The 19,004-nt window shown below is 46.0% G+C and overlaps 1 protein-coding gene across 1 annotated transcript in view; it reads left to right on the forward strand.

Moving 5' to 3' along the window:
- Positions 1–1,592: 1,592 nt before the first annotated feature.
- LOC138777649 (tenascin-R-like) overlaps positions 1,593–19,004 on the forward strand; it is an 83,813-nt gene continuing 66,401 nt past the window's right edge. The window contains exon 1 of the mRNA XM_069956314.1: positions 1,593–1,716. The gene's annotated coding sequence lies outside the window, so the exon portion shown is untranslated. The remainder of the gene's footprint in view (positions 1,717–19,004) is intronic.

Consider the following 19,004-nt stretch of genomic DNA (forward strand, 5'->3'; position numbering starts at 1 on the left):
ATCTACAAATCCAGAAAAGGTTCCAGACACTGAGGATTATGTTACAGCTCACAAGGGACACATCATCATACATCATATATTACACATCATACATCATATATTACACATCATACAGGGAATCATATATTACAAATTATACATCATACAGTTATTATACAAAATACGGGGAATCATACATCATACATTGAATCATACATCATATATTACACATACATCATACAGGGAATCATACATCATACGGTTATCATATACTACACATCATACATCATACAGGGAATCATACATCATAAAGTTATCATATATTACACATTATACATCATACAGGGAATCATACATCATACGGTTAACATATACTAGACATCATACATGATAGATTCTACAGTTATCATATATTACACATCATACAGGTATTATACATCATATAGTCATACATTATACATCATTTGTCGTGGATTCCACTCATCCGTTATTACATAAACTTTTGTTCATATATACCCCTGAAACCTTATGAGTGGTATATAAGTCCCCCTCCCCTGCCCCACCTCTGTAATGTATCCGAGACCTCTGTAATGTATCCAAGACCTCTGTAATGTATCCAAGCCAGGGGCGGATTAACTTTATCATAGGCCCGGGGCTGTTCACCAAGCCTGGGCCCCCCCACCCCGCTGTTACTATGGCAGCACTAGCCTGGTGCTCATAGTACAGAAGTGTAGCCAGGAGACAGTACACCACTGAAAGTATAAGTCTTTTGGGTGGTCATGGGCCCCCCAGGAGCTCAGGGCCCCGGGCTGCTGCCCCAAACGCCCCAATTATAATCCACTACTGTCCGAGACGTCTGTAATGTATCCGAGACCTCTGTAATGTATCCGAGACCTCTGTAATGTATCCGAGACCTCTGTAATGTATCCGAGACGTCTGTAATGTATCCGAGACGTCTGTAATGTATCCGAGACCTCTGTAATGTATCCGAGACCTCTGTAATGTATCCGAGACCTCTGTAATGTATCTGAGCTTTCAGACAGATATTTCATCATCATCATCGCCTACACAGCGAGCAGCGGTTCTGATGGGTCACAGTCGTATCCCTTTAAGTGACGTTACAATTAGAGACCAGATAGAACAATGCCGCGGTACGGCTGCTGGAGATAACAATGGCAATAAGGGAAAACACGGGCGCCGCTTCTCTACAGGCCGATGGCTTTCTAGAGGGAAAAGAGAATTTGCGTAAAAGCTGCCGGCGTGATTATACAGAAGCCATCACATTAAACGTAACGCCGCTCCGACCCCCCCTCCCCCATTGATGTGCCTGTGATCTCCAGCCTACGGATATCCTGCAGAACTACAACTTCCATCAGACCAAAGAGAGGACGTGATCTCCAGCCTACGGATATCCTGCAGAACTACAACTTCCATCAGACCCAAGAGAGGACGTGATCTCCAGCCTATATATATCCTGCAGAACTACAACTCCCATCAGACCTGAGAGAGGACGTGATCTCCAGCCTATATATATCCAGCAGAACTACAACTCCCATCAGACCCAAGAGAGGACGTGATCTCCAGCCTATATATATCCAGCAGAACTACAACTCCCATCAGACCCAAGAGAGGACGTGATCTCCAGCCTATATATATATCCAGCAGAACTACAACTCCCATCAGACCCGAGAGAGGACGTGATCTCCAGCCTAGGACTATCTGGCGTCGACCGACAGGGTATGATGGGAGCGCCTGCTTATAGGACGCCTTGTAATGGAGTGTGAGTTACAGTTAGTGATGAGCCGACTTGCTGAATGCTGATCACCACTTACAAAGCATCAGCTGCAGTTCTGCCCTGGACCACCAGAGGGCACAATGTGGTGTGCTGGTTCCCTCCATCCCCCAGTGCCCCCTATATCCCCCCTCACAGACTCTTCCAGTTCTATTAATAACTGAATGTCATTCACAGGCAATAGTCATGTATCTGCACCACAGCCGTATACTCTTATTATCTGCACCACAGCCGTATACTCTTATTATCTGCACCACAGCCGTATACTCTTATTATCTACACCACAGCCGTATACTCTTATCGGCCCCACAGCCGTATACTCTTATTATCTACACCACAGCCGTATACTCTTATTATCTGCACCACAGCCGTATACTCTTATCGGCCCCACAGCCGTATACTCTTATTATCTGCACCACAGCCGTATACTCTTATTATCTGCACCACAGCCGTATACTCTTATTATCTGCACCACAGCCATATACTCTTATTATCTGCACCACAGCCGTATACTCTTATTATCTGCACCACAGCCGTATACTCTTATTATCTGCACCACAGCCATATACTCTTATTATCTGCACCACAGCCGTATACTCTTATTATCTGCACCACAGCCGTATACTCTTATTATCTGCACCACAGCCGTATACTCTTATTATCTGCACCACAGCCGTATACTCTTATTATCTGCACCACAGCCGTATACTCTTATTATCTACACCACAGCCGTATACTCTTATTATCTGCACCACAGCCGTATACTCTTATTATCTACACCACAGCCGTATACTCTTATTATCTACACCACAGCCGTATACTCTTATTATCTGCACCACAGCCGTATACTCTTATTATCTGCACCACAGCCGTATACTCTTATTATCTACACCACAGCCGTATACTCTTATTATCTGCACCACAGCCGTATACTCTTATTATCTGCCCCACAGCCGTATACTCTTATTATCTGCCCCACACTGGTGGCATCTGACAGCCGCACTCTCCTATTATCCGCAGTGATACACCGGGGGTCAGTCAGGTCCGGGTTACATGGCCGATCCCTGTATAATAGACTGTACAGATAGCTATGGGGTGACACCGACCTCCATACATTACAGATATGCGAGTGGTCTCTCTAATGTCAGTTAAAATTGGTAATAGTTAGTTTATAATTGTTTCCCCTCCTTCTCTTCTTCTCCTTTGTTCTTCCCCCCTGCAGCTCTATGTTATATCTGCCTAGGGATGGTGCGCCGGTCTCCGGGAATAGAATGTGGGCATCCTTCCATAACGGCCTCATGGTACGCTGTGCGCATGTCCGTGTGCGGGTCACATGGTGGATATGCGTTCCAGCGTTAAGTAGCCGGAAGCGTAAGTGACGTGATACCCACATGACCCGACGTCATTAATAGGCACCATACAAATAGTAGGCCGAGACGTTGAGGGGGACCTGGTGGCATCTGTGTACACCTTAATGGATGAGCTTCTATGATGTTTACTATAGACTGTGCGGATGTATTGGGCGGCCGGTAGAGTTCCCCCGTGACAGCTAGCACCACATACACAGCACCGTCAGATTGATGAGATTATCGCCCCAGGAATTATTACTTCTACAATTTTTGGTGATTATATGTTATTTTTTGCACACTGTCACTTTCATCCTGGTCTGTTTTCTTGTTGTTTGTGTACGTTTTATAATAAAGTACATTACTTTTACGGGAACAGTATATAAGTTTGTATAGAGGTGTTTATGTTTTGAGGCCATGATACATTGAGTCATTGTTATATGTCCAAGTGGGATTATAAGTATAATTATTAGATATGGATATAGATACAGATTGTACAGATAGGGCGACACTGACGTCCGTACGTTATAGATGTAGATACATATAGATATATGTTCTACAACCTTCTTCTGGTCCAGGGATGGATAATGTGCACAAGGGCCTCATTTAACAAGACTAGAGATGAAAGAACCTCGAACATGCTAAGGTCCATCCAAACCCGAGCGTGCAGCATTTCATTACTGGTGGCTGCAGCATAGCCTGTACCTAAAGCATAGCCTGTACCTATAGCATAGCCTGTACCTAAAGCATAGCCTGTACCCATAGCATAGCCTGTACCTATAGCATAGCCTGTACCTAAAGCATAGCCTGTACCCATAGCATAGCCTGTACCCATAGCATAGCCTGTACCCATAGCATAGCCTGTACCTAAAGCATAGCCTGTACCTAAAGCATAGCCTGTACCCATAGCATAGCCTGTGCCTATAGCATAGCCTGTACCCATAGCATAGCCTGTACCCATAGCATAGCCTGTACCTAAAGCATAGCCTGTACCGATAGCATAGCCTGTACCCATAGCATAGCCTGTACCTATACCATAGCCTGTACCTATACCATAGCCTGTACCCATAGCATAGCCTGTACCCATAGCATAGCCTGTACCTATACCATAGCCTGTACCTATACCATAGCCTGTACCCATAGCATAGCCTGTACCCATAGCATAGCCTGTACCCATAGCATAGCCTCTACCTATCCATAGCCTCTACCCATAGCATAGCCTGTACTCATAGCATAGCCTGTACTCATAGCATAGCCTGTACCCATAGCATAGCCTGTACCTATCCATAGCCTGTACCCATAGCATAGCCTGTACCCATAGCATAGCCTGTACCTATACCATAGCCTGTACCTATCCATAGCCTGTACCCATAGCATAGCCTGTACCCATAGCATAGCCTGTACCCATAGCATAGCCTGTACCCATAGCATAGCCTGTACTTATAGCATAGCCTGTACCCATAGCATAGCCTGTACCTATACCATAGCCTGTACCCATAGCATAGCCTGTACCTATACCATAGCCTGTACCCATAGCATAGCCTGTACCCATAGCATAGCCTGTACCTATACCATAGCCTGTACCCATAGCATAGCCTGTACCCATAGCATAGCCTGTACCCAGCCACCGGTAAGCAAATGCTGAGTGTTGGAATCCTGAAGCGTGCTCGAGATCCGATCATCTGTAAATGAGACCTGTCCAGTAACATTACAGCTGTTTTACAGACTTCTAGCACCAGTGGTCACTCCCTGCACTTTGTATCAGTGAGGCAGCCGCGCCGGCCTCCCCAGATACAGAACCTGGCAGTAGGGCTGTATGTACCGGAGCCATAGTGCCCCCCCCCGGTCATGTGATGTATACAGCGCACTACTGCACCCAGCTAGCCCTGCACTACAACAACTGATGCAATTAGTTTGTTGACGTTTTTTTGCTTTCCATCTCCAGCTTCTATTCATACCTATGTGTTTCCAGAAATAAGTTGGGGGATTTCATATATGCCTTCCTATGTGATTGAAGACAGCAGGCCCACCTCCCCACTCCCCCGCCACTGTCGCTGTCACTTATCTGGTCCCCTCTGCAGTCGTCTTTTCCCACAATCCAATGACATTTCATACAGATAGAAACTGTTCAGCCCAGAGATCAGCTGAGCCCTCTGCAGAAAAACGTCATCTGCAGAAGAGGAGGACAACAGGGACCGGGAGAGGTAGCAGCGGCAGGGGATGGAGGGGAGGGGAGTATGACAGCTTTTATTATTATAGGGCACAGGGTGGTGTATACAATAGTAATCGTCTGTTTGTAAAAGCTTCATTCTCTCTGCTCATTAGCTGAACATGTGGCCCCGGCAGGACACGGTGATCCTCCATACACAGTGCATCCCGTCTCCGGCTGCCGCTTCTCCCTGACAGCTGACTCTTCCCTGTCAGATAGCATTTGGATTTGCAGAAGGTAGAGATATATACGGGGGGATTGTGCAGCCAATTAGTGACAGCAGGTATGAAGCGTCCCCTTCATCACATCCAGCCTGTCACCCTTACAGGAGGCCATTGATCGTGACACCGCCATGACAGCTCCAGTCACACTTACATGAGGTTACATTTGTCAGAAATTGCAATTAGATATAATATCAAGCCTTGGAGAGCATTCCCCAAAAATCCAAAAAACACTCACCTCTTCTGTCAAGATGATACAGTGATCCTTAGATTCTGGATATATTCTATAGCAAAACAGGAAGACATCTAATATAGTGAACTCGGCGTACAAGGAGGCTAAGTGACAATCCCTGCGGAAGCTGCCGGAGAGAAGTCACTGTGCTGCCTGTCACTCAGATGGAACCGAGTACAATCGTTCTACAATATACAGTATAGAATTATATATAATACTTCTGTATCAATGCCAGGGTCAGAGCTAGGGAGGATAGAGGGGGGATAGAGGGAGGATAGAGGGGGGATAGAGGGGGGATAGAGGGGGGATAGAGGAGGGATAGAGGGAGGATAGAGGGGGGATAGAGGGAGGGTAGAGGGGGGATAGCGGGGGGATAGATGGGGGATAGAGGGAGGATAGCGGGGGGATAGAGGGAGGATAGCGGGGGGATAGAGGGGGGGATAGAGGGAGGGTAGAGGGAGGATAGAGGGAGGGTAGAGGGGGGATAGAGGGAGGATAGAGGGGGGATAGAGGGGGGATAGAGGGAGGGTAGAGGGGGGATAGCGGGGGGATAGATGGGGGATAGAGGGAGGATAGCGGGGGGATAGAGGGAGGATAGCGGGGGGATAGAGGGAGGATAGAGGGAGGATAGAGGGGGGATAGAGGGGGGATAGAGGGAGGGTAGAGGGGGATAGCGGGGGGATAGATGGGGGATAGAGGGAGGATAGCGGGGGGATAGAGGGAGGGTAGAGGGAGGATAGAGGGGGGATAGAGGGAGGGTAGAGGGGGGATAGCGGGGGGATAGATGGGGGATAGAGGGAGGATAGCGGGGGGATAGAGGGAGGGTAGAGGGGGATAGAGGGAGGGTAGAGGGGGATAGAGGGAGGGTAGAGGGGGCATAGAGGGAGGATAGAGGGGGAATAGAGGGAGGATGGAGGGGGATAGAGGGGGGATAGAGGGAGGATAGAGGGAGGATAGAGGGAGGGTAGAGGGGGGATAGAGGGGGGATAGAGGGAGGATAGAGGGGGGATAGAGGGAGGATAGAGGGGGGGATAGAGGGAGGATAGAGGGAGGATAGAGGGAGGATAGAGGGGGGATAGAGGGAGGATAGAGGGGGGATAGAGGGAGGATAGAGGGAGGATAGAGGGAGGATGGAGGGGGGATAGAGGGAGGATAGAGGGAGGATAGAGGGGGGGATAGAGGGAGGATAGAGGGGGGGATAGAGGGAGGATAGAGGGGGGATAGCGGGGGGATAGAGGGAGGATAGAGGGGGGATAGAAGGAGGATAGAGGGGGGATAGAGGGGGGGATAGAGGGAGGATAGAGGGAGGATAGAGGGGGGATAGAGGGAGGATAGAGGGGGGGATAGAGGGAGGATAGAGGGAGGATAGAGGGGGATAGAGGGAGGATAGAGGGGGATAGAGGGAGGATAGAGGGGGGGATAGAGGGAGGATAGAGGGGGGATAGAGGGGGGATAGCGGGGGGATAGAGGGAGGATAGAGGGGGGATAGAAGGAGGATAGAGGGGGGATAGCGGGGGGATAGAGGGAGGATAGAGGGGGGATAGAGGGAGGATAGAGGGGGGATAGAAGGAGGATAGAGGGGGGATAGAGGGAGGATAGAGGGGGCATAGAGGGGGATAGAGGGGGGGATAGAGGGGGGATAGAGGGAGGATAGAGGGGGGGATAGAGGGGGGATAGCGGGGGGATAGAGGGGGGATAGAGGGGGGATAGAGGGAGGATAGAGGGGGGGATAGAGGGGGGATAGAGGGGGGATAGAGGGGGCATAGAGGGGGGATAGAGGGGGATAGAGGGGGGATAGAGGGGGGATAGAGGGGTCCCATGTGAGGAGGCAGCAAAACACGCAAATAAATTATATAAATAAAAAATCTGAGCAAAAATGTCCACAACCTTCAAATGGAGATGACAAAGCACTGTGCATATTCCAAGCATCAATAGCTAACACAGCTGGAATTAACTAATGCAAAGTTATTACACTGGCCACTAGGTGTCACTATTTTACCCCACTGCCCATTGTTTATGCAAGTCAATAATAAAGCAGAGGGTGACAGTGACGGTGCAGAGAGAGAGAGCAATGGAGAGCCACGCAGAGAGCCACACTAACCCGATTGCTATCATTCCATTTTATTTTCACAGCATTAATACATTTACGCTCACACTGAAAAATAAGCTTTTGTATGTTTTTTTAAAGCAATCTTGCAGGAAATTCACCTAAATCGCAGTTAAAAAATATGCAGTTTTACAGCGAATTATGCAATTTTTTTGCTACAATTGTACCAATTTTTCCCTGAAATTTGTGAAATTTTTTACAATTTTACTCCCATGCTTTTTGTAGACGTGTTCTCGGCGTGGCTTAGGGTGTGTTCCTTGATGACCTCTCCTTTTAAAGTGCTTAGCACTGCATACTGAACGTAGTGATAGCTGAGAAAGAACTGGTTGTCTCTAGTTGCATCTATACACTTGGATGTCTAGACTAGACTGCCCTGCTTGTCCCTGACAGGGGTCCTGGCATCGGCCAGGCCCTGGCTTAACTACAGCAAGAAGCTGTTTTTGCGTCTTCCCTCTCTGAGAATCTGATAAGAACTAAGGGCCCTATTCCACCGGACGATTATCGTTCAGATTATCGTTAAATCGTTCGAATCTAAATGATAATCGTTCGGTTGAAATGCAGTTAACAATTAACGACCGAACAAGAAATCGTTGATCGCTTTATAAGACCTGGACCTATTTTTATCGTTACTCGTTCGCAAAACGTTCGCAAATCGTTCGAATTGAATAAGACATCGTTCGGTCGTTTGCAATAGATACGAACGCAATAGCGAATAAATAGCGAAGAAAAACGATCGCAATTACGATCATAAGTAACGATTATCGTTCCATGGAAATGAGTGAACGTTTTCAGGTCTTTCGCAATAGCGGTCGTTTGAGATCGTTAATCGTTAACGATTATGCAAACGATGATCGTCTGGTGGAATAGGGCCCTAACTGTGCACTTCCTCCGCCATTTAACTCCTCCTACAGGGGCCTGTGGTGTGCCTCTCTGTGAGTGGTGGGGATGAGTATGTGCAGGAGAAAGAAGAAAGATAATGGGCTAAAAGAAAAGGGCACCTTCTATTGGTCAATAACAAACACATGGTACACATAAAACATTAACCCAATCCTGACTTCAGCTGTGCTATACATAGGCATACAAAATACTGACACCTAGTGGCAAAACTGTAGAATACCTCATCACCACTTTTAACCTGAAAGAAAAGGCTTTTTGATAGGTGCACAGAAGAGACAGAAACACCTGTGGTGGCCCACCACACAATGACTACACACCAGCAGTGTGACCACACACACTCAGAGGCACACAGGACCACTGCAATTACTAATGACTCCACCAGAGCCCCTGTATAGTATATATATATATATATATATATATATATTATACACACACACAGTCCTCCTTGTATCTTTTGTGTGGCCAATGACTCCACGAGAGCCCCTGTATAGTATATATATACTCCTGCGGTGCTGCCCCCCTTGTATACCCTGTGTGGCCGATGACTCCAGCGTCTGTTACATCTTTACCTTCGCTCTCTTCTTTGCTGTCATTATCTTCTCTGTATCTGTAAGCGTCTCTTCTCATTAGGCGGAGTTTGCCCCTGGCCCCTTGGAGCCGGATCCTCCAGAGATTAGAAGGAGCTAATTATTCTTAGCAGCGGAGCGTCTCTCCCTGGGGCGGCCGGTAATGAGGAGCTCTGGTGTTCTCTGTGCCAGCTTGCATTGGCCGTCTGCAGCCATCTTGTTGCGGCCATTTGTCTGGAGTCTCTGCCGTCCTGTACAGCGGGTGGGAGCGGAGCACAGCTGGATGGCGCCATTGCTATAGGCATTAGACATGTTGTTGGGGAGCAGAGAGAGTAAACAATCCATCCTGCTCCTCCAGATAACAGACGGACTGGAAAAGCACTCAGGGCCATACGTAATAAGTCAGATATTTCCTCTAGACCTTCTGTGTCTATAACCAGCAGAGAAGTCAGGAACGTAACTCCTGTTTGATGCTGGAAGTGGTCGGTGCCGAAAGTGCAGGAAGACATTTACAGAGGAGGTCACTAACTCTGTATATCCGGAGACAATGTAGGGGAATATTACAGGAAAATCTGGCATCTTGCATCCCTCAGGCCGGGTTCACACTGCGCTTTTGCAATCTGTTTTTTTTTTCATCCATTTTATGCAAAAACAGAGGCGTGTGTGCATCCATTTTGATCTGTTTTTCCATTGACTTCCATTATAAAAATGGGATCGAAAATGGCTCAAAAGGCATGCATTCTTTTAGTGCACAAAGACGCAGTCGACCGTGAAAAACGATATGTTTTGATCCGTTTATAGATCCATTTTCTTTATAATGGAAAGCAATGGAAAAACGGACAAAAAACACATGCACACAAATGCCTCTATTTTTTGCACAACGCCGGGGTCACGCTGCGTTTTTCCAGAACATTTAACATATCTGTTACTTTTAGCGTACACAAAAAGGTGGTCAGCCAAGTTTTTGTGACACTAAAAAAGGGAAAAAAACACATCAGTTTTGATCCTTTTTTTTAAATAATGGAACGGATCCACATAAATGCATCTGTTTTTATATCAATTTTTTTGCATAAAAAGGACGGGGAAAAAAAACGGACTGCAAAAGCACAGTGTGAACCAGGCCTTTCTGGAAAACCTGACAACTACTATGGACAGCAGTGCAGCTTAGACTGGCTTCACACTCTGCCGGCCAGTATACAGCCAAATCCATTTAAAGGGGCACTTCGAAGAGCAACAATTGTAATATCATTTATTAAAGTACATTATAATTTTTTATGTTTATGTACTATTTTGCGCTGACTGGCCGCAGTAATGGACGGCAGCGGCCTCTCTGCTGCCACCAATGTTCTTGTCAGGAACTGCAGGGCTGTCTAAGCCCTGGTCCTCGCTCCCCTTTGCACATTTGTTTCCAGTCTTCTTTGTGCTGTATTATAACTCCTGGTCCTTGTCTGGTTTTGTTCTAGTATCTCCGGTCGGTTCTTCCATGTTCTTGGTTGTTCCGTGTGTCGTCCTTCTATCACTATTTAGACATTGCTGCTCGGGAAACTTTTTACCTTGATTTTTGATCCCAGTGATTTCGTTTTCTTTTCATTTTGCTTTTGTCTTTAGGTCCTAGTGCCGGCGTGGTCCTACTAGGAAAGGTTTGTATACCAGGGGAACATATTTGCAGGGACCTCAGTGCTCAGGGGTGTCAGGGGTTTAGTGCCCAAGAAAAGATCTTGGGAAAGATTGGGGATAGCTGGCTGGGATTCTTGATCTGTTGATTATTTTTTGCTTCATTCTTGACAGTCATCATCATCCATTCCATCATCATCCATTCCATCATCATCCATTCCATCATCCTCCATTCCATCATCATCCATTCCATCATCCTCCATTCCATCATCCTCCATTCCATCATCATCCATTCCATCATCTTCCATTCCATCATCCTCCATTCCATCATCCTCCATTCCATCATCATCCATTCCATCATCCTCCATTCCATCATCATCCATTCCATCATCCTCCATTCCATCATCATCCATTCCATCATCCTCCATTCCATCATCATCCATTCCATCATCCTCCATTCCATCATCATCGTCCATTCCATTATCAACCATTTCATCATCATCCATCACCTCTCCCTCATTGGTTGGTTGCATTCTGTTAGCATTCATACATATTTTTTTTTTTGTATGTTTTATACAATATACAATACAATTGGAGCCCGAGCGTGCAGAATGTGATTACCGGTGGATGAATAAGTTGGATGCCTCCCTAGGGACTCCCAGTAGATAAAGCCTAAGGCCTATAGCTGTATCCATGTATTCCTGCACTTCCTAGGGCGGCATCCAACTTCCTCAGCCATTAATATTCAAATACCAAACGATTGTACTTATCTCTACAATTCAGCCCTACTGTAAGACCTGGGGGTATCTGAGCACTAGGAGACTTAGTTAAGACCCAGGAGAGGTGACTGGAAAAGATGAAGCCCAGTTCTGCCCTCTTGTGAGCGGCCAGCACTATTACACACTCAGCATAGGTGCATACACACTGTTATTACCATCATTTATTGCCGCATGTCGAGGGTCACGTAATCAGAACCATCCTATATTAATCAGAGAATGACAGCTATAAAGAGCGTCTCCTACTCTGGAGGACCAAACACGTCCATGTATACAGAGATGACCCATGTGCATTACTATACAGGAGTCTGACGCTGACTATACACATTATAGGAATGACTCCTGCAGACTATGTAATGGGAGGGGGGCAGCAGAGAGGTATGGCAGCGGGGTACTGCGCCCTCCTCCTTCTATACACGTGCATGCTCGCATCAGCTGAGTGTGCACTCATGAGAGATGGAGTGAGGGTCTACTTCATATGTATGGCCGCAGCTATCACCTTATTGTTGATGGAAATTTCTAACAGAAAAGGATTGAATTTCTTCTGTACTCTGGATAAAGGCAACATGAAAGCAGCTCCAAGGTTTCTACTGAGATAAAGGATTGCTGACCTACAGAGTATCCCTGTCTATACTACTACAGCCAGCGTCACTCCAAGTCTATTTGTAATGATTTTTTTTCCTTTTTATTTTTAAAGTAATACCCTGAATATATATATATATATATATATATATATATATATATATATACTGTGCTGTATCCTTCGCTGCTCTCTCCCCATTCTACAATAGAAGAGATGAGAGCTGAGCTGATTCCCTCTGTACTATGGTCTCTTCCAGTATCCTCTCCTTCCTCCTCCTCTTCTCCCCCCCCCCCCCCCATCCTCCCTGATATCTTCCGCTGGGAGGTTACAGGTGCAGCCGTCGTCTCCAACAATAATGGGGGGAAACTTTATTACGGTTACCTCTCCAGCCTCCTAATAACCTCCGTCCTTATCTCAGCCAAATAAAAGGTCTGCTGTCCGATTCCTGGCGCCAGGTCTCACTCCCTGAAGGAAACACGGACGCTTCTGCCCCGATCGGAGCGGGATTATCATATTCATTATATCTTCCATTATTCTGACCGTATCTGGAAACAGACATTGAGTTAAATCGATTCCATCATAATATGATCCCCCATGGAAGTATGTCCGCCACGTGCACACACCAGAGTGCCAGAGGCATCAATCATCGTGTCCGCAACGTCCACGTATTATGCAGTCCATAGGTGACACAGAGGGAGAAGGACCTGTTTCTGCAGATGCATGGTACTTCTCATGTGCTATCTACTTATTTATCAAGTCTATAGAAAATAATGCAGCACGCTTTAGAAACAATGAAATTGGTGCCACGCGGTGCAACGTACGCGATCAAACGGGTAATAGATAACAGAAGAGAGTCACCGCTTGGGTAAAATAAATATCACGTTTATTTGAAGACTATCTGAGTGCTGCGGTGACTCTCTTCAATTACTTATTTATCTATTTATTTATTGTTGCATTTATAGATTTATATTATATGTTATTATTATAGATTATTTATATATTTATATTATATATTATTATTACATATATTACATATTATGGAAAACAGAAGCAAACAGTGCAGCCATTTTGACCCGTTTTCCATTAACTTCCATTATAAAAAACAAAAACTGATCAAAACGTCAATGGAAAAACGGATTAAAATGGAAGCACACAAATGCATCTGCTTTTCCATCCATTCCATGGATAATAAAAAAACATAGTGTGAACCCAGCCTTAGCTGCTGGGGGAACTCACCCTGAGATACAGCTGGGGAAATGCTTTTCAGTATATACAGTTCCCTATATAAATGGTCGGCAAACTATATCCTAACTATATGGTCGGCTATATCTCCCCGTCTCCCCATACACATGAGTGCTCGGCGTGGCAGAACATTCATGTGTCCACAATGGAGAGAACAAGGAGGGTCAGGAAGTTGAAATACAACATGCCCGATCCTTCACTCTACATCATCTGTCAGGGGAGACTGTGGAGGTCTCCATATACTTTGGACAGTCAGCCAGTCCCACCGAGTCAGTAGGTTTAGCCAAAGTGTATGGGGACCTTTAGGGTACTATTACACAGCCGATTCGGCCGATTATTGCTCCGTGTAATAAATACAGCGATCAGCCGATGACAACGATCATCAGCTGATCGTTGATATAGGTTTGAACCTATAATTGTCGGGCGCCGACCCCACATCGCTATGTGTAATAGCGTTGCTCAGCTGGCGACTGACGATTTACATTACCTATCTAGGCTGCAGGGCTCCTCTTGCGGTCTTCTACTCCCCGAGTCACGCACGCTTAGCCAATCACAGGCCAGGACCGCCGTGGCCAGTGATTGGCTGAGCGGCCTGTCAGCTGAGACAGGCCGCTCTGAAGCTGGAGCGCGCGGGACCCGGGGAAAAGACCACAAGAGGAGCCCCGCAGCCTGGACAGGTAATATATAAAGTAAAGGCAAGGGCTGAAAGGCCCTTGTTAAGCGATAATCGGACCGTGTAATAGGCCCAGTAAACAAGCGGAGATCTAGCAGATCGGTGCTCATTTACAGTTATTATTGGGCCTTCATTGGCCCGTGTAATACTACCCTTACACTATATAGTGATAGTACACAAGCAGTTATCAGGGCATCTATATACTCTATAAGCAATACAGGCAGGAAGGCTACTAGTCCATATAATATGGTGCTGATCGACTATCCTCTCTCCTAGACTCATGACTAGTGTTGTGTGGACTTCACAAACTGTTCAGTTTCGGCAAAGTTCTCTGAACCCAATCGTTCGGCATTTGACTCTTGCCTATGGTTGTATCCATGTTTTCCAGGACTCCCTAGGGCGATGTCCGACTGCCGATGCCGGGAGTTGGTTTAGGAGAATGTTGCCGAACCCGAACAGTATGGCAAGTCCGCTAAACATTGATCATAATGCACCATTGTCCATGTATACAACCAATCCCATCACGCCAACCCTCACTATACCATATGCCCCATCACTATGTCCCCAGTATTGCCAGCTACTTATGAAGAACCGTACACGTCTCTTAAAAGTTAATCTGGAAAGTTTTGCTTTTGTGGCAGCGAAGACTAATGTGTTCCGTGGAGTCGTCTCTAAGCCCTGGCGTGCCGCGGAGAAGCCCGACTCTCTGCTGCTTGTAACTAGACGTATCCTTATAGCAGACGGGAGATAGCGGAGGGGAATGTTTCTTCTGTAGTCTTCACACGATCGCTGCCGGGATTTACTGTATATTGTGATTTTTACTGCAGGTTTGGGGATGAGTCAAGGGATCAACTACTTGACCTGTCAGGATGTTCTGTAATGATGTCAAGTTTCAAAGCTGGAGATATATTTCCAGAGACTTCTCAGAGACATTTCTGCTATCTCAGTGAAACATTAACACGAGTGGTAGGAAAGGAGTGGGTGGAGGAGATTATGGTGGATTATAAGCAACCATCCATTTTTATGTATTTCTTGTGGTTTATATAGCAACAACTTATCCCCGGATACTGTCCATGGATTGTATATAATGCTGGTATTACATAGAAGATATCTGCTGGCTTAATGCACCTTCTGCCGGCAGCTATTTCCTCCCATCTTCCCACATACATGCCTGCTGGGCCAAATGGGCATGTCTCCTAAACGGAGAGGTAAGCGATGGCCAGACATGCCTGGTGATGGCTTATCTACCCTAGAACAAAAGGATTGGGCATGTAGAATCCAATGTGCCTGATCCTTCTCTCCTCTGATATCTGCCGGAGGCCACCATGCACAATAATTGGTTGGCTGATCCCACTTGGCTTGACCAACTTTTTTTTTTTAAACGTATATTTTATCCATCTTACATAGAGATGAGTGAACCTCGAGCATGCTCTAGTCGATCCGAACTTTCGGCATTTGATTAGCGGTGGCTGCTGAAGTTGGATAAAGCCCTAAGGCTATGTGGAAAACATGGATACAGTCATTGGCTGTATCCATGTTTTCCAGACAACCTTAGAGCTTTATCCAAGTTCAGCAGCCACCGCTAATCAAATGCTGAACGATCGGGTTCGGATCGACTTGAACCCGAACCCGGTTTGCTCATCTCTAATCTTAAAGCATCCCTTAAAGGGGTGAAAATCAACTCAACTGGTTTCAGAAAGTTATACAGATTTGTAATTTACTTCTATATAAAAATCTACAGTCTTCCAGTACTTATCAGCTGCTGTATGTCCTGCAGGAAGTGGTGTATTCTCTCCAGTCTGACACAGTGCTCTCTGCTGCCACCTCTGTCCATGTCAGGAACTGTCCAGAGCAGGAGAGGTTTTCTATGGGGATTTGCTGCTGCTCTGGACAGTTCCTGACATGGACAGAGGTGGCAGCAGAGAGCACTGTGTCAGAAATATGACACAAATATATTAGACACACACTAAGGGCAATGTCATTGGGAACCAATCAGCACGAATCATTGCCCCATGTGGTCGATGATCATAATCCTATACGAGGCCATGGACATAAAAATGTTGGCCTTGATGGTGGACATTTTTTTCTTTGCTATGGCTTCACCAACCAGGGTTTATTCATAGGTGGGTCAATCCAGTCATCGTCTGCCAAAAATGCCTCCAAATATGGGGGAACCTCACCAGTGAGACCCACCTCACATTGTTTTTTCGAGAATAACAATTGAAATGGGAAGATTATTGGCCAATATTGTGCCGTGTAGTAGACCGAGTGATTGTCTAATGAATGAGCAGATACTTTATGTTTGTATAAGTAAAAGGGGACATGCATCTCACAAGTTTAGAGGTAATGGGCCTGATGAATGACCTGGAAATGGTTGGGGGTCCTTGTGGTCATCCTCAGGATACACATATAAAGACACCATCAGTCGTGAAGATAAAAGGTCTTTGCGCCGGAGATTGTGGTAGATTTGTTGGACTAAAAGCTTGTTCTTCGGCAGTAAACATCATGTACTTATTTTCACTTTCTACCTGGTATCATTTTATATTTCACGTTTCATTGTTTTGTAACTGGAAGGATCGACAAACACTCAGTTCATTATGTCTGGAGTGTTCTAAGCCAAGTAAAAGACATTTCAAAGGAGTGCCCCCGAGGCTCGGATCAGTCACAATTCTGTGCCGGGTTCACTTGATAACATAAAGAGCGGCTGTATGGCATCGCAACCTGTTCAGAAAGAACTAAACAAAGCTTCAAGAGCAAATAAATGAGACTTAGTGATGGAGCTGAGAGGTCCGGAGCTTTGCCGCGATTGCAGGGAAACCACTTCTTATTAGGTGTAGAGTTTGGGGGATGAGCGCTCCTATGGTGACTAGCGGACAAGTAACTCTGTGCGACATCTCCATCATCTAACACAGGAATGGAGACGGCCAAAAAACAAAGTTTTAATTGCCAAACAGATTCAATTAGGCCAAAAGACCATAATGGACACAGAAATCCTGCTGCTTCTGAATTGTGGGGGGAAAGAGCTTTTTGAGGACAGAAGGAAACTCTTTTGCTTAATAAAACGTATAACAGAGTTTCTTAAAATCACTTGTACTATTGATTTACACTTTAAAGGGAATTTCCACCACTTTTATACTGTAAATTGGTTGAAATGTCTGCGCTGGTTCATGTCTTAGAAATCCTTCTAGCTGACCGAGCTTTCTTTTTCTGATACAAAGCTCCAAATCACCTGCATAGAGGCAGATTGCATAATGCAGAATATTCTGGCAGCTGCCGCTACAGGGAGCATGGGAGCTTTCTGAATACTCTTACACACTGAACTCAATAATGAGACAAGATGTAGCGCGCTCCCCAATGCTGGCGGCGGACGGCTAGAACATTAGCTTCTAAGGCTTTGCCTATGCAGCTTTGTATCAGGATAAAAGGAGGCCTCGGCCATTATGAAGATATTTTAGGATAATTGTCGGCATTTAACTCTGTATAATGTAAAAGGCGGAGTTTCTCTATATGCGAAGATTTAAATGACTTAAAATCTTGCCTGGTTTTGATAGATTAACCTTTCATGAGGTGTCATGTTAGTGCGGTTACTGCTGTTATGGAGACCCCCCTCCATGGTGCACAGCTACATCCCATACTCTGCATGTCAGTGGGTGGGGACAGAGCTGCCAGTACTGCACACACAAGTACTTCCTCCATTACCTCTCTGGCCAATCACAACACAGCATAAAATACTCCTCTCTGCTCTGCCACGGCATGGCACAGGTGCAACTGCACTAAACACATTGGCATGGTGCCGGGCTGGTCACTTACATAGGAATGTAGAGGCAGAATAGGTTACTGACGCACTGGCTTCACAAGATGTTATGTTATCAGAAAGGTAAAAGCAGCAGCCCCTCTCTCTTCTACACATAGCAAATGCTAAGCCCCTCCCCACATCTTGTGTTCTGTCCTGAACTAGCTGTTACCGGAGACAGTATTCCCATCACAACAGGCAGTGGATAGCAGATTACAGGTAAGGGAGACACCTAGTGGATATTAAGGTGTAATATGCTGGATATTACACGGGCCATTAAGTGGAGGGAAGTCGATTAAAGTGACGGTGACTTTCCCAGGTAGACTGTTCAGCTGGACTTGGCCTGTGACCGACCGCAGCTCAGAAGTGTCGCATTTTGCATCGCAGCCATAGAAGTTAAGTTTATAACCGGGACATAAATCAAGAGAGCGCTGCTGGTGCCGTATACCGGTGTTTTATACTCCTCGGGGTGAGCGCATCACGTGGCGGGAAATGTTGCCCTACTTGTTCTCATCTATTACCAGCAGTGAGAGATTCCATGTAAATTGGATTTAATAGGAGCCAACACACCAGCTGTTATCAAATCCCACGGAGACATAATTATACTGACACGCAGAGATGTCTGGAAGCAAACAGCGCGCGGCCTGATCAGTAAACAGGACGTTCAGCTGGCGGATATGGGCAACAGGTAGCCGTCCGTTATAGAAGGAGATCTGCCAGATATTAATAGGTGAACTGTAAGGAGCATCAATATTCTCCTGGCTGATATCTCCAGCACATCGCAACGTCCTTAGATAAGTGTTTATACCATCTCCACACCAGGGAAGAATATAAAGGAGGGCTCCTGATCCGTCTTCACATAACTTTGCTCCCACACTATATTACATAAGATCCCTACATGCACATCTAATACTGTATATCCATAGCAAAGGGAGACGGAAAGAGTATCATGATGGCCTATATATATATATATA

Source organism: Dendropsophus ebraccatus, unplaced genomic scaffold, assembly GCF_027789765.1.
Source record: "Dendropsophus ebraccatus isolate aDenEbr1 unplaced genomic scaffold, aDenEbr1.pat pat_scaffold_585_ctg1, whole genome shotgun sequence".
In the NCBI taxonomy this organism is placed as follows: domain Eukaryota; kingdom Metazoa; phylum Chordata; class Amphibia; order Anura; family Hylidae; genus Dendropsophus; species Dendropsophus ebraccatus.